Here is a 15008-nt window from a genome sequence, read left to right as displayed (position 1 = left end):
GTGCATAGGGTCGCTATGAGTTGGTATCTACTCGATGACACCTAACAACAACAAATATTTGCAAGTTGTCCATCTCTCTTTCTTCCTAGTCTGTCTGTCTGGAAAGCTCAGTTGAAATGTCTCCACATTTGGGTGACCTTGCTGGTATATAAAATGCCGGTGAAATATCTTCCTGAATTACAGCAAAATACAAGCCACCACAGTTCAACAAACTAAAAGACAAATGTTGGCTCATGGAAATAGCTGTCAAAAAATAATCAGATTAGTATTTGAATACAGAGACTTAGCTAACCCAAGTGAACAATTGTCCTGGAAGAATAATGATTGACTATTTGACTGGGTGATTCCTATACTATATAAATATATAGATACTAACACAAATCATCATTTCTTATTGCATTTTATAGTATTGTGCTTAGTCACAAAAATAAATGTAGTTTTCATATGTAGGACATTTTTTCCCTCTGAATAAAAGCATCAGTTCTGCACTGATAACCAAGTACAAAGATTAAGAAGTAGAGTGTAACATATCAACCTAGTTTTAAAAAAAAATTAATCCAGATTTACATTTGTTAATTTAGCTGATAACTCTGCTAAATTTGGCATGATTTTTAACTCTTCATTCTTTTCTTGTGTGTTTTCACTTTTAAAATCTTTAATAATATTCTCATTTGAAAGCACAGTGTCATTATAAAACTTCCATTTTATTAACAAGATCTAACCATGCTTCAATTCTATTGAAATCAGCACCTTGCAGAGCTGAACTATAAAGATGGACAGCTCTCCCACTCTCTCTTCAGGATCATTGACAATTCCACTCAGTAACCATTCATTGAACAAACATTTTGCTGGACTGCAAAATCGGTTTGAACAACAAGGTTAACGGTCAAATTCTCCAGCTGCTCCTCAGAAACCCTAGATAGGGGCAGTATGCATAGGAATGACTCAAAGGAACTTAACAACAACAACAACAACCTAATAGTTGTTGGTATTAGGTTGTTAGTTTCGAACAGTTGGTAGTTTCGAACCGCTGACAGTTAGATTAGCAGCCCAATTCGTAACTACTATGCTACCAGAACCTAATAGTACCAGGGACTATTTGAGTTTTCAGAAGGTCAACTAAATTTTAAAAGTAGAATGTTTACATGCTACAATTCTTTTCTTTGTGCCTAGGTTTCAGAAGAAAAAATCTTTACCCCTAATGGATACTTCCATAGAAATTTAGCATTACTGAGGTCAGAATATTCCAATGAACTCTTTTTAGGTCCAAGGTTCTGAAGGGGAGGTAAAATATGGACATTTTAGTTCTTTATTATGGAGAGATCTGGACCTTTGCAGAGAATCACCACACACAAATGAGCTCATTACTGACAAGAACATTATGTCCTGAAAGTATACATACATAATCAGGTTTGACTAGTGACTATGAGAATGGAGCTATTTTAAGACCTGAGATATATTTAAAAACAAAACCAAAGATGCAAATTTATTGCTCAGCAAATAAAGTATTGATTATCCAAATTTGTATTTTCCACAGAATCATTATGAAATAAGGTTGCTGTTGTTGTTAAGTGTCTTTGAGTTGGTTTCAACCCATAATGAACCTGTATAGGGTTTCCAAGGAGCAGTTGATGAGCTTGAACCCGCAACCCTGTGGTTCAAACTGACTTTGCCGTCCATTGTTTTAACTCACAGTGCCACACCAGGACTCCTGAAATAAGGATATCAATGTCAAATAAAATATTTTCTTAACTTGCTTCTGTTCAAGTCTTAATGACCAACTCTTCATTTTTCCTTTCCAAATTGTAGTATGACACACTTGAGGTAGTGAGGAAGTCTTAACCATGGTCAAGAACTTGAATATCATCCACAGCAATTTAGAAGATATAAGTTTTGTTTTAGCTTTCAACATTAAATTGTGGCCCTAGTGGTTGTAAATGGCAATTCTTTGACAAGTTTTTGAAAAATATTTATCATGATGACCTTTATACAACTTTAAAACTCAAGCTTTGTTAAAACTTGAAGAGTCATACTACAGACCCCGTGAACTTTGCCACTGATAATGGGTCGCATGGCAGAGTACATCTTGTGCTCTCCTCATTCAGTAGCAGTGCGGAAAAGCTAACACCTCATTCTTATTTTTTGTTCCTTGCCTTTTTTTTTTTTTTTTATTGCCTTCTAAAACAATATATAACTTATTTATACTAAATTTCAGTGTTCATCATTTTTTTCTCTACTAGAATAGATTCTTGGAGGATACTTATGACTCATTCGTCTGCTTATGAATTCTAAGGCTATAGAATGGTTTCTGACATGTACTATAATGTTCTGTAAATACTTGTTAAGTTGAATTACTCATTTGATTTGTTTTGCTCTCTCTTTTCCAGAGCCACTTTGTAGAGTGACTGGCTTTTGGCTATGGTCAGGATTGGAGTGAGGACCAAATGGTTGTCCGTGTTTGTGATACTGATGGAAGGAGCAAACAAAAGGCCTGAATGGATCTTTTGTTCACTTTTAGCACTTTTTCATGCACAGTATCCATTGATCAGTGGGAATCCTCTTCATTTTTCAGTTTGTCTTCATGTTTCTTTCCCATTTTTCTGTTGTGTTGACTGTGATTTTCTTATTGATGTACATGCATAGAATTCCTTATAAATTCTCAATGTGTACGCTATATGTATTATAAATCTCTTTTTCCTGCTGCTATACTGTTGCATTGTCTGTTGGCTGATGATGTCAACATTCGAACTAAGTTCTGGGTCTTAATACTGGGCAGACACAGTATGTTGACTCAGTGTTGACCATCATATGTAAATCGAGTTTTACTTCTTGTTTGCTAATTTTGAGGCTTTTATTTTTTCTTTCTTAATTTATAGTTCTGGCTAAGACCTCCAACACAGTATTGAATAGGAGTGATGATAAATGTCATCCTTGTCTGGTTCCTGTTTGCAAAGGAAATGCTTTTAGTTTATCTACATTGAGAGTAATGTTGGCTGTTGAATTTGTATATATGCCCTTAATTATGTTAAGAAATTTCTTTTCTATTCATATTTTGTTGAGTGTTTGATCAGGAATGGATGTTGGATTTTGTCAAATAACTTTTCTGCATCAATTGACATGATCATGTCTTCTTTTTCCTCTGTTTTATTTATGTGGTGGATTTACATTGATTGTTTTTCTAATATTGAACCATTCCTGCATACCTGGTATGAATCCCACTTGGTCATGATGTATTATTTTTTGATATGTTGCTGAATTCTGTTGACTAGGGTTTGTTGAAAATTTTGCATTTATGTTCATGAAGGATATGGTCTGTAATTTTATTTTTTAGTGATGTCTTTGTTGGTTTTACTATGAGGGTTGTGTGCACATCATAAAATATATTTTGTATGTTCTAAAATAATTTAAGTAGAATTGGTATCAGTTTTTCTCTGAATATTTGGTAGAATTCACCATTAAATCTACCTGTGATTAGAATTTTTGAGGAAAGAGTTTTTGTTTTTTTTTAATGATCTGATCAATTTCTACTTTTGTTATATGTCTAAAGTTTTCTTCTTCATTATGTGTTAGTTTTGGTAGGCTGTGATTTTCTAAAAACATGCCCATATATTCTAGATTTTCAAATTTGTTAGAGTACAATTGTTCATAGTATTCTGTTATTATCCATTTTATTTCCATTGGTTCCGTTGTGGCATAACCTATATTGTTTCTAATGCATGTTGCTTATATCTATTCCTTTTCTTTTGTTAGATTTGACAATGCTTTGTTAATTTTAACAATCTTTTCAAAGATCCAACTTGTTTTTCTGTTTTCTATTTTATCTATTTATGTTCAAATTTTTATTTTTTTTCTTCCTCTTAGGCTATAAACTTACTTTGCTGCTCTTTATCTACTTGATGGAAATATGTTAATGTGCTGATTTTGCTTCTTCTTTGTGGATGTTTGTTTACTAATGTAAATGCACTGCTTTTGCTGAACCCCAAATGTTTATTTGTGTTGTATTTTCATTCTCATTTGATTCAAGAGATATTTTTAACTAGATTTTTTTATTGGTTCTGTTACTCAGTACCTTTTAAGCAGGGTGTTATTCAAAATCCATGTATTTCATTGTTTCTCTTGATCTTCCTATTGTTGATTTCTAATTTTATAGCACTTTTTTGATATTTATAAATTTATTGAGGTTTGTTTTGTGACATAACATATGGCATATTCTGGAAAATATTCCATGTTCATGAGAAAAGAATGTGTATTGTGCTGTTGCTTTGTTGAGTGCTTTATATAAGTCTCTGACGTCCAAATGGCTGATTGTGTTATTAAGTTCTTCTCTGTCTTGAGTTTCTTTCTAGTTGCTCTGTCCTTTTTCGAAAGTAAAGTAGTGTATTAAAAATTTCCTACTATTATCATAGAGGTGTCTATTCTATTCTATTAGAGTTTGATTTATGTATTTTAAGATTTGGGAGCACAGTTTTTTATTATGTTATATCCTCTTCTTTAATTGAACTTTTAATCATGAGATAATATACTTCTTTGTCTCTTATGCTGGTTTTTGCCATAAAGTCCATTTTATCAGAAATTAATATTGCCACTCCTGTTTGTTTTTGATTGTCATTAGCTTGAAATAGTTTTCCATCTTTTGATATATAGTCTGTTTTTGTCTTTGTATGTCAGGTGTGGCTCTTGTAGGCAAATATTGAAGGAGCCTAATCATTCATTCTGTTAATCTCTATGTTGTTGTTGTTGTTGTTAAGTTAATCTCTATAGCATTTAATAATTGAAGTTCAGTGTAATTATGGATAGGTATGAATTGATTGTTGACATTTTGCTCTGTGTTTTCCTATGGAGCTGCTGATTTTTTTGTTCAACATAATTTTCTGTGCTTTGTTGATTTAGTTTGTGTGTTTCCTTGTTGTTGTGGTTTTAATGTATACTAAATCTTCATTGTTTTCCTTTCATCTTGATTTAATAGACAGCTTGAGGTTACCCTGTAACTTAGTAATTTCTTCCCCCATTTAAAAAAATCTGTTTTATATGGAAATCTACTTGACTTCCTTGCTATTTGGAAGTTTGGTGACTACAGTTTTCCCTATTTTTGATTTGTAATTGTCTTAATTATAAATGTATATCTCTGGTTCCCTATTTCAGATTTGTAGGTCTGTTTTACTTTGGATTCTTCTTAATTTGGAATGAATTTTGGGTTTTGTTGTGGATGTATGTCAATGTTGGGTTTTTGTCTGCTGTTGTGGGTTCCCAGCCTGAGTACTTGCTTTAGCATTTTTTGTAACGTTGGTCTGGTTATTACAAATTCCTTTAATTTCTGTTTATCTGGAAATATTTTAATTTTGCTCTCATATTTGTAGGACAGTGTTGCTGGATATATGATGCTTGGTTGACATTTTTTTTTTCCTTTCACAGTTTTGTATGTTTTCTCATTGACTTCTTTCCTTGATGGATTCTGCTGAGAAACCAGACCTTAATTTATTGGCTTTCCTTTATAGGTAGGCTTTCATTTTCCCAGAGATGCTCTCTAGATTCTTTCCTTGTCTTTGATTTTGGAGTGCTTGATTATAATATGTCTCTACTGTTTGGAGTTTACTCAACTTCTTAAATGCTTTTCTTCTTGTCTTTCATGATGGTAGGGAAATTTTCTTCCAACAGCTAGTTACTGGTTAATTCTTTGGTGCTTAGTAATTTTCAGGCTTATGAGGTTCCTTGTTGATGGCTTCAGGAACACACACACACACACACACACACACTCACATACAGAAAATAGATGGAGAGGATCAAGAATACTCTAGTACTTGGAGTATTCCATGTAGTGTGATTACAATTTCTAAATTTAACAGAGTTTTTCCAACATAAGTGCAGAGAAATATGGTTGTACTGGTGGGAAAAGAACCCCATTTGGTAGGAAAATGCTGTTAAGTTTTGAATGAGAATTGTTGGCTTGAAATGGCTATGAGTTTTGCTCCAAAGGCCCAGAAAATAGCTACCAAATCACAGTGTAACTCACTCAAGGAGTTGTTCATCATATACTTTAGCAGAAGCAAAGCTTATTCTTAAAGAATACAAATTATTTTTGCATACCCTAAAAAGGAGCTCTAGTAGCGTAGTGGTTGCAAATCCAGCTGCATACTGCAAGGTCAGCAGTCCGCAGGAGAAAGATGAGGCTTTCTGCTCCTGTAAAGATGTACAGCCTCGGAAACCCTATACAGGGTCGCTATGGGTCGGAACTGACTCCACGGCACACAACAACAACAATCAAGGAAAAAAATGGCATCATTAGAAAATTATTATTTCATGCATAAGATTGGTTCATATATTACTATATTACTATGCTTAACGGTAATGTATAAGATATTTGAAGCACGTGCTTAGATCCCTTCTAAGAAGTCTTTCTGCCCTTATAAATGTTCCTGGTTATTTAAAGCTATTATTATTTCTATTTTACAGATGTAAAACTGAAGGGATTGAGTAAAGGTTTTTTGGTATTATACTATACATTTTGTGTCGTGAGAAACACAATCCAAGTTACTTGGTTCCCAAATGAATATTTGCAGAATAAATAAAACACATTGAGCTAAGAAACAACAACAAAAACCATTTTATGTCTCTGCCTTTTCATCTCTTCTTTTAGTCTTGTTGAGTCAAAACTGTATACCATCTTCTTTCTTTGTGTGAACAGAAATGGTCTGTTGCTTCCAAGATATTGTGGTGTTGTATTTGTATTAAGTTGATGCTTGTATGTTGGTATATTCTTAGGCACTCACCATCTGCATCATATGAGTGTGATTAGGGGCTGGAAGCATGTGCACTCCTCTCTGTTCACTCTTTGTGCATTTCAGTTTAGGATGGATTTGACTGACATTTGTTGTTGTTAATCAGGTATATAGCAGCAGACATTGACTCTTTCCCTGTGAGTATGGTTGTAGAGGGATATGTTTGTGGCTGGGCTGTATGAGCATGGTTGCTATCTCTTGTTGGGTGAGGCAAGAAGAGAAAACACACACATGAGAGGAGAAAAACAAACAACAGCAAAGAAGAAAATAGTAAAGGGGAAAAAATCAGTTAGAAAAAGAATATGAAAATCAAAAAGAGAAAGGAGGAAGAGGGGGAAAAAGTGCTAAAAGCCATGGAAGAAAAAAATATAAGATTGAAAAAAAAGGAAAATAACTAAACAAAACTAGGGAGTGGAGTGAGTAAAAGGGAACTATATCAGACAGTAGTAAAGAACAATCAACAGAAAAAAAAGAAAGAAGGAGGGATGGTTGGAATAGCTGAAAAAAAGAAGAAAAATGAAAGTGGAGTTACAAAGGCTAAAATTAAAGCGTAGTTAACCCAGAAAAGAGAAAATTATGGGGTTTCCTACTATTCAAGGACGTCACATGGTAGGTGAGCAAGGGATGAGACAATGTTACTTTAATCTTAGATGGGGCTCCTGTTGTTGTTAAGTTCCGTGGAGTCGGTTCCGACCCATAGCGACCCTGTACAGGGTTTCCGAGGCTGTAAATCTTTACGGGAGCAGAAAGCCTCATCTTTCTCCTGCGGAATGACTGGTAGTTTCGAACTGCTGACCTTTAGGTTCACAGCCCAATTCGTAACCACTACGCTACCAGAGCTCCTTCAGTAGGGCTAGGTATTTTCTCTTCAGGGCACCCAATCCGGAAGTAGTTTGTACAGATTCCTAAACAGCTGGTTGATCAGGGTATTTTGATCCCAGAGGGTAGCCAAGTATAAGATGTCCTGTTAGTCCAAGGTTGGCCAGAGTCAGCTCTACGTGTCTGGAATAGGTCACCTGATTCCAGGTGCTGGGCTTGGTGCTGCTAACTCCTCATCCACTTTTATGCACTTCAACCACCTGGAGAACAGGAGCTGTACATGGGTTGGGGCTCACCATGCTTCTGGCCCCCAGGCTAATGTGGGGTACAAGAAGCGATTTTGCACCTTTCTTTCTTCCAATAAACAGTATGTCTCTGTGCCACCAACAGCCTTCTTGATTTTAAAGTCACCCATGAAAGTTCAAGATGACTGTGTCGTGCCTGGCTGGCTGGCACAGATCAACTGTCTCACTTACTCTCCACCCACATGTCTGTTGAACTGCTTCTTCTTGTTAGGGCTAGTCCAGAGCTTGCCAGGGCTGGCTCTGCAGGTTTGAAGCAGGTCTCAGCTGAATCTGGTGTTGAAGTTAGTGGGAGTCTCTCTCTGCTTTCTTTAATGGGACTCACAACTGTGGCACTCACCTCTATATGGCTCCGACTGCCAGGAGAGTAGGAACTGCCTAGTCCATGATCTTGCTGCCTTCTCCCATCCAGCTTTTTTTGTGACATCATTCAACAGGCCTTTATTGAATGCAAACAATCAATTGCATTCAATAAAGGCCTGTTGAATGTTGCATTCAACAGGCCTTTATTTTATACACATGCCACTTATTTATGGTGATGCAAATTGGAATTTTATAAACCAGAATATGTGCTACTTATAGTCACATCTGTCCTTTCCAATGCTGTTTAGAGAAGACTGACAAGAAGAAAGGTGGTAAACATCCATCTTGGTGGGTCAAGAATGGCCCCGGGAATTCATCCAAGTTTAACATCTATAATCCATTATCTGCATGGGGAAGCTGGTCAAGAAACCAAATTCATAAAATGTTTTGAAGCTTAACTTGCCTTAGATTTTATCTTTTGGAGGTTTTTAACCTGGAATTCTTTAATGGACTTTTGCGGCCTTATTCCTGAAATTGTAAGCCACATAGCCTATGCAGAGGTGTGCATGTGTTTTTTTTCTTGGGAGAGGTTCCATAGTTTTCATGGTTCATATGGGAGTCTATGATCCCCAATAGTTGCAATAAACGTTCTAGGCCAATGTCTTCATTTGGGCAGATGGGGAACACTGATTTACTTCAGTCACTGCAAAACCAGAGCCAGACAATATTGTCTCTGATTCTTGGATGAACCACACTGCAGTCAAACTAAAGATTACCAGCTTAAAAATGTGAAATTGGGTAGGAGATAGCTTGCAAATCCTTCTTAATCAAACAAACTTTCTTCCTATCAAAACTGGTTTTCAGTTTTGATAAGAGGGTTCAGAGGAAATACAGGATTCAACATAAAAATATTACTTTACTACCAAAGCATCTATTTATTTTGTAACTTGGGGGAAGCCTGCAATTAGAGTTCACAGTAGTTCTGATTAATAAATTCTATCTGCTCCCATACTGTGCTAGGGTTTTTTCTGAGTGCTGGGACATGTTTTATTAACATGGAAAGGCGGCTGCAGCTCACCTCTTGTCACTTGAATCAGTTGCCTGCTGACCTGGCACTTGGTTTTGTGTGGCAGAACCTTACTAAGTCTGCATGATAATGGCCTTTTTAAATCCCAAACAACAAACATTCATATTACCACTCCACCCAAACACAGAAATGCTCTCTACCCTCAAATCAGCCACAAATAAGACTTGGAAATCAATTCATTATGCCTAAGCTTCCTGCCTGGTTCATGCTTTGTAGTAAATAATTTTAGTAAAATATCTGCAGAGCATGTGTGTTTTGAATATGTACAAATTGAGGTATTGCATGTAATAGTGTTTGCAGTGCTTTGTGACATTTTTTAATTTTATCCATAAAATATATTCAATTGAGCAAAGTTGATTCTTATGCACCGGTAACTCAGATTAGAAAGACTCAGATTTTCGGGGAGAAAAGGACCATGGCTGATTTTGCAAAAATTTTTAGGAGTTTTCAGCTTCCCAGAGTCTTCTGGTTGTTTGAAAACTGATGATTCATGGGAAAGCAATTAGTTACCTTTTTGCTTGTAAGATTAATTAGAATGTTCTCATGCATATGGTATCAGTTCTTGGAGAAGCCAGTATGTATGTTTGGCCCTGAAGAAGAACATCTTGTGAGGTTCAGGCAGATGATCCAAAGAATATGTCTCAAATTCCCTTCTGCTGGGGTTTAAAGTTTGAGCCACACTTAACTTCCTTGTATCTCCTAAGCCAGAGTTACATTATTTCACTATATTGTGATGTTCCTGGGAACTTCCACTATTTTTTAAATTCAAGGGACAAGTTTCAAATGTTTTTAGTTAGAAGACCACTCACAGAGGCAAGGAGCCCTGGCACAACTGTTACTATTGTAATCATTTGCTTTTCTTTCCACTGCCCAGCAGTATTGCAATTGGTGAAAAACTGATGTGACTTTTGGGAATTTCAGGAAGCCAATGTGTGTTTTTCATTAACATAAGAAAATTAGTAACTTATGCCAGAAACTGAAGCATTGGCTCTGTTAAACTATAATATAAGCCTCAATGTGTAGGACATCAACGTGGGAAGTCATGGAGCTCTCTTGGTCTACACTAAAATGGATGTCATAAAGCAAGAACATGTGATTCAGCCACAGAAAATCAGTGAACCATTAATGATGCTCATCCATTCTCTCCCTCTCTTGCAAATGAAAAAGTTTCAAACTGGGGTACTTGTGTCATATATAAGAATGATGGGGTCAATATGCATTTCCAGGAAACAAAAGGTCAGAATGCAAACCATTTGGGAAGAATATGCAAGATATAAATGATTTGTTCCTGAAAAATACATACATGAACTTAATCATGTACCTATAACTGATAGAAATCGCATAAAATTGAAGCAGCTGGCATCATTCATATAGGTAATAAGTCACTCCTCTTCACTTGAATGATGGAGTGCTTTGCATTTTTACTTAGTGCTACCCAGCTCATGCTATATTTATTATTCTTTAATAAAACTCCTTTACTATCATAAGCCCTAGAGTTTGAGATTTCCTTCTATGAAATTTCTTATGTCAAAAGTGTGATTTTAAATGTGCATTTAATTTGAGGATTCCCAGAGTATTGAGGGCATGGACCTAATACTGCTGAGCCAATCTGGGCTCTCCACTTCTGCCAAATCTTAGGAATTGTTTAAAGTAAAATCAAAATAAAATAAAAATCTCTTGAATCTAAGCTCAGCTTCCTTGTGCTAATAGGTCTTTGAAGATTTGTTTTGGTTCTTACAAGTACAAGTTTTCTTATTCTATTATGAAATGTGGAATGCTGTGTCTGAAGGAGATTGAAGCCAACTTCTAGGACTTCTGCTTACTATATGAACAAGCATTATGGTCCCTTATTATGCATGTTCTTGTTTGTCTAACATAATCTCACTTGAGACAATTTGGAAAATCAATGGCTACTTTGAGATTGTTTTAATCTAACTTAATGTTTCTGTAAAGTAAATTTGAAAACTGAGGCTACCTGATTAAACAATCCCAGTAGTATGCCTATTTTAATTGGTATATTGGTGCCTCTAAAAGACATCAAGACAGTAAAATTTTTCCCCTGCAAGACACTGTCTCTAAGTTAACTAAATAGAACAAAAACTGACAATGTCAAATGTTGGCTCATATCACTTCTTTTCTGCTGGCTGCCACCTCTTTTATATCCTTCTTTGCCTACCTACTCCTCTGATAACACTAGCTGAATTCTCCCCTTTCCCTAAAAAAGCAAGAAATAAGCCTGGCTTCAAATGCTGTTTAAAATTAATACCAGCAATGATGCCCAAGTTTTCCCTCATATCACTTTTGCCCATGGACATGCTCAAAATTACATAGTGTTGTAGTGAAATATTTGCCTAAATTATGTGAGGTCCTCTACAGATTTTCTGAAGAATATAAAATCCTTGTTAAAGGCTACTAGCTTGGACTCTGACTTGTATCAGCTTGGAATGGCAGAATGGAAAGACTTCAAAGATGGTTTAGCCTTAAATATTGATAGAATGACCGCCGAACTGTTAGAACACTCTTGGGCTATAAGTAAAAGATTGCTAAACACTATCACAAAGGCCTTTCTTCAACTAATTGATTGGACTAAAACTCACTGTTGTAAATAAAATAAAGATGAAGGTGTTTATGGTTATCAGTCTTGACTGCTCCAGAATGTTTCCAAACACTCGGGACTCATTTTGATTGCACCTTGAACTTCCAGTGTTTCCATGCTGTTAGTTAAGGTTCTGTGTCAACTTGACTGGGTCTGGATTCTCAGTGTTTGGGCAGTTGAAATATAGTAATTTCCCATCATGAGATCTCCTATGAGTAGTCCATCAATTGAAAGACAGCTTCCTTGGGAGTGTAGCCTGCTTCCAACATACTGGAAGCTCAGGCAAAGCATCGTTCCTTTTCTGTTGGGTCTAGATTTTATATCTGACTAGGCATTCAATTTCTGCTTCTTTGGCCTTGTACCAGTGCTCTATTTGCCTACCGATCCTGAAAGTCATTAGCAACCAGCCATCTTACCTGACTGCCATCTGAACTGCTGCTGATCTGTTGGTCCATGGAGGCATCAGCAACTGGCCATCTTACCTGCCTGACCTGCATGCCTGCCACTTGACTTGCTGTATTGGTTCATCAGTCCTATAGCTACATGAGTCAGAAGCCTGCAGCCTGGCATCTGACCAACAGACTTGCTCACTTCTACATCTGTGTGAGTCATTTCTTTGATAAAAACCTCTCTTCATTTATATATATATAAGCTTCGCTGGTTTTGCATCTCTAGAGAACCCAACATAAGACACATATCCAATCTTAAACCTGAGAAATCAACCTTAGTAAAAATGACATCGATTAGACTTGGAAACAACTCCTAAAAAAACTTTCCCATAACTTGAAAATACAAGGGTTTTAAGTCTAATAAATAAATGACCCTTGAATTGCAATAACTACAATCTCCCAGTCAAAATAAAAATACTAAGTCTTCCAATGGCACAAAAATGGGTATTTATCACAATTGTAAAACACTTGTGGGGAAAAAATGAATGTTATAAATTAAAAAAATAAACAAAACCCTGACATGTTGTTGTTGTTAAGTGCTATTGAGCTGGTTTCAACTTGTAACTACCCTGTATAGGGTTTCTGTGGAGGGGCTGATGAGTTTGAACTGCCAACCTTGTGGTTCAAATGGAATTTGCAGTCGAGTGCTTATCCACACCAGGACTTACATTATTGTTGTTGTTATGTGCCGTGGAGTCAGTTGCGACTCATAGCAAACTTGTACAGGATTTCCGAGGCTGTAAATCTTTACAGGAGCAGAAAACCTCATCTTTCTCCTGTAGAACAGCTGGTAGTTTCGAACTGCTGACCTTGCGGTTCACACACCCCTTTTAAAAATTCTACAATATGATGCAGAAGGAAAGGACTTTGGGAATGAAACAGGGACTTTTCTTACAAGAAGAAGCTATTCATGAAAACCCTTGCTATTTTTTTTTTTTTTTAATTGAAGCATTTAGGATGCTTTATTTTGTGTTATGTGATAGTTTACATGGAAGAACATTACCGTCACATTGATTCCATTGTATATCGATTCTTTGCCATGATTACAATCCCCTCCATGCATCATCCACCAACCACAGGGTACACCCCGCAAGCCTGCCCCCTGATCATCAGCATATAGGCCCTCTCCCTCTCTGTGTCCAAAGTCCCCAGATGCTCCATTACTATGTGTTGTCTATGCCTCCATCTCTGGCATCACTGCTTCTCTGGGTAGGGTTCTGTTCTCCACTCTTCTCCCTTGATGGTCCCAGAGACCTCCACCCCTAGAATACAAAGTTAATCTTTCCCCTCCTTTTGCTACAAAATGTCTACCTTTACATTTCCAGCCCTTACAATCAGTCCTAATAACAATTATTCACCCTTGTATCGCAAGAGACCTATCCGCAACTCCTTTCCTTGGCCCCATCTAGACAGATTAGATACTACTCAGTGTAGATTCTACCTTCCTCCATGCCCTCTGGATCTAGGTTCCCTCTTGAAAGCTTGTAAGCAAGTCACTTCTTGCCTCTGTAGCCCTCCCTCCCACCCAATTCTGGGTAGCCAATGTCCAAGTTGCCCTTCCCTGTCCTCTCCTTGTGTGGAGTGGGTGGGAGTGATCCTTGCTGTGAAGATTTGTTCTCTCTTTTGAGCTACTGCTTTCATAGGTGTAGGTCAAGTTCATCCAATTGTATCAGATATTATTCTTTTTTCCCTCTTCTTTATTCTTCTGGTTGAGCTCTGATCATCCAGCCATCGAAGCCAGGTCAAGTGGATATTATCTGCAAGTGTGAGTGTACTTATGCATGTGCCCTCTCTTCTTATCAGCTGGACGCTGCACTCTCCACTCTAGTCCTTTGTGGCGATGTCACTGACACTGGGCCCAAAAGTCTCCAGGTCTTGCCACACTGCTGGCCAGCCAGGTCTCCAGCCAGGTTCACAGGAGTCTATTAAATGTTGTAGGGCTTAGCTCACAGCTTCATTGCTGCTTTTCCCTCACTTCCCCTTATTGGTGATGAACGTGGTCACCAATCAGAGCGTGGGTCTTAGTCTTCGAAGGAGGTTTTCCCTGAAGGGACCTGACCACTTGCCTTGATGTCTCCTAGACAAGCCACTCGTTTGTTCTTGTAGTGATCAGTCGATTTGTCTGTATTGTTTTGTATTTTTCCTGTCAGTCTTTCATTCAAGAAGTATCTTCTGTTCTTCTGGCCACTCCAGGCTGGTCTGCTTGCCCTTTAAAGTGGAAATTTCCCCTCAGAAGATTCTGGATGCTCTTCATGATTCCACCTATGGTCTTGTGTAATGCAGAGGCTCAGCAGAAAGCCTCCTTCGCTGAGCACGTTGTAGCCCCATTTCAGGTATAGGAGTCCTGGTATGGCTCTGTGGGTTAATGCGCTAGACTGCAAAGCCATTTGAATTGCAAGGTCGGAGGTTCAAACTCATCAGCTGTTCCTTAGAAACCCTGTATAGGGTCACTATGGGTAGGAATTGACTTGACAACAATCAGTTATAGGCAGAAGATGGACTTACAAGCTTTCTATGGTGCTATTTCTGGCTATTTCCTTCTCTCCCCCTCCAGTGTCTATTTTATACTGGTATGCCAGGGAAACCAAGATTGAAAAGACTGTGAAGCATCTTAACATTGTTTCTCCCCTTTTCCCCATTCCAACCATGTCTCAATCTCTGTATCCCAGAGCCCTG

Source organism: Chrysochloris asiatica, unplaced genomic scaffold (assembly GCF_000296735.1).
Source record: "Chrysochloris asiatica unplaced genomic scaffold, ChrAsi1.0 scaffold00181, whole genome shotgun sequence".
In the NCBI taxonomy this organism is placed as follows: domain Eukaryota; kingdom Metazoa; phylum Chordata; class Mammalia; order Afrosoricida; family Chrysochloridae; genus Chrysochloris; species Chrysochloris asiatica.
Note: the sequence above shows the minus strand (reverse complement) of the source record.